This window comes from Oryx dammah, unplaced genomic scaffold (assembly GCF_014754425.2).
Source record: "Oryx dammah isolate SB20612 unplaced genomic scaffold, SCBI_Odam_1.1 HiC_scaffold_19, whole genome shotgun sequence".
NCBI lineage: Eukaryota > Metazoa > Chordata > Mammalia > Artiodactyla > Bovidae > Oryx > Oryx dammah.
In genome coordinates, this window is record NW_024070203.1 from 56,365,877 (window position 1) to 56,368,323 (window position 2,447).

The 2,447-nt window shown below is 38.0% G+C and overlaps 1 pseudogene; it reads right to left on the minus strand.

Moving 5' to 3' along the window:
* Positions 1-286: 286 nt before the first annotated feature.
* Positions 287-1,963, minus strand: LOC120878998 (annotated as a pseudogene).
* Positions 1,964-2,447: the final 484 nt, after the last annotated feature.

Below are 2,447 nucleotides of genomic sequence, written 5' to 3' on the forward strand. Positions count from 1 at the left end.
AAAACTTAAATGATACAGAACTGAAAATATCAGAAATCTATATACAATAAAAAGTGAATATAAATTAGTCAATTCCATAGACATTTCCAGTTAAGCATTCATACAAATACAGGTTCGCCTTTTTCTTATATATAGGAGTAACACATACATACATACATGACATGATTCTGGCAAAAAAAAAAAGAAAAAATCAGAGATACTAAAAATATTCTCAAGTTTTAAGAATGGTGTAGAATAAGTTTTAACAACATTCTACATGAATGGAAACCCCTGATTTAATTCCATGATTTTATCATGCCAGAAGCATGGTTGCTTTTAATTTTCTTAAACAGATATTGTTATCATACACATTGGCTTATTAATAATTAAGGCATTTTGCATACACAGTATCTCAGTGTGAACAAAAAACTTTTAGTACTGATTATTTGCTATAATGGTTTAAACTTTCAAAGTCTTTTCAACATAAGAAAATAGTAGCTGCACACATTTAAGTGTTTTCTTATAAAACACAATCTTAAAAAAAAGTAATGATGATTGGTCTCTGTGATTCCTAGTAATAAGTCCTGTCTTATTTTTCACATAGTATAAATTATATTCTTATGCAGGATTGCATTAAGACCCAGTAGTTCTTAAACAATGTTACCAAATAACCATATAAATCCCAAACACAGCAAAGGTGAACAATCTTTGTAGTGCACTTTCACCTCATTGAAGCTGAAGCTGCTCCTTTTGGATCTTTTTCCACTTCAATGTGAAGTAGATCGGTAGCATTTCATTAGTGGTTTCATCATACGTTTCTCTAAAGGAAAAAATGGTTTTGATTTCTTCCATAGTTCACAGTTCTCAGATGAGATATTTTTGGGGAAATCATATAGTCCAAGGATGTTGTGAATAGCCAAATGCTATAGATGAAGTCTTTCAATGCAACTCTAATAAATAAGCACCTACATCCTTGGCTATATTACCAATATATCCTGGAATCAAAGTAAGATGGTTTTCTTGTTCCCACAACCCACTTAATTGCTGTTTTAAAATCTGAATATTTCCATCGTTCACAATTTCTGTTTTGGATGATAGTTCTGACCACCACCTTTTTATGACTGCTTGAAGCCAGTTTAAACCAACTATTATATATTCTTCAAATCTGCTTTTAAGTAGTGATTTTACTAGAGGCAACAAATCTACACAGCAGCCAAGTGAGATATACTGTTTTTCCTCCTGTAAACTATTGGTGAGCACGGGAAGGCAATCTACCACAACTCCAAGGTCCTCTATCCTTACTAAATAAGCTACAAGTTCACTAATACTTCTCTTTCTCCAGAAAGTTAAAGCTACATTCAATCTCAAATTCCTGCTGAACAAAACCTGTGCCATTGTTTCATGGTCCTGAGAAACCTCAGAAAAAAAGCCACTATATTTTGATGATGGGCTTTCTTTCTGTCTGTGAAGAACCAGAATCACTGGAGTTAATCAAATATGTTCGAATATCATGCTGTAATTTTTCAGGGAGGTGGCCTGCACAAGCCAGTTCATTTTCTTTATTTGCCATGACACAGCCCCCACTTTTAGGGGACTGCTTTTTTCTGTAACAAGGATTTTGAATAGGATGATGAACTTTCTTTCTTCTATAGATCACCTTACGTAGTTTATCTGGGCTTTTCACAGCTTGTCCAACTAGTTATGTAAGCAGCCAACTGTTTTGGAGATTTCTTAACCTCCTTCATGTTCTTATTAGTGAAATTAGAGATCCTTTTTCTAGGAAGATCAATGGAATGATCCTCAGTATTATTACAAAAGTTGCGTTTTTTAACATTGTGGGTTTCAGATGCCATAATCTCTTAAATACCGGCGCCTCATGGTACCCCGGCGCCTCCGCCCAGCCCAGGCGCTGACCGACTGCGCCCAGCAGCCCAGACTATCCCTCGGCTCCCGGCCGAGATCCAGGAACGGCCATTCAAACGCCGCCGCGTGCCCAGATGGTTCATTTAAAAGGAAAATAGCATCCTTTGTGCGGGAGGTGGATGCACACTCAGAGAGCATTCCAAAGAGACGATGCAGTACCTTGTTTAGCCCTGTTATTGTTCTTCAAGAATCCTTAATCAGATGTTTCCTTGGCTCTGGGCAGGGTGCATCATTATTACTGTCAGTGTACACGGGATATTGACATCAGGGCTGTCTTTATCAAAACAGATCACACGGCAACGCCATCCTTTCAGTTGACCAGTCCAAAAGCCCTGGTGTCATCCACATGTTCTCTCATCCTTTCATACCCTATACCCAATCTCTTGGGAAATCACGACAACTTTACTTTTCAAACACATCTATCGCCTCTCTACTCCTCTCACCTGGACGTCTGCAAGCCTAGACCAAGCCACCAGCGGCTCGAGTTTGATTTCTGCAGAAGCTTCCTACCTCGGTGCATGCTCTGCAGCCCTCTTCTTTCCTTA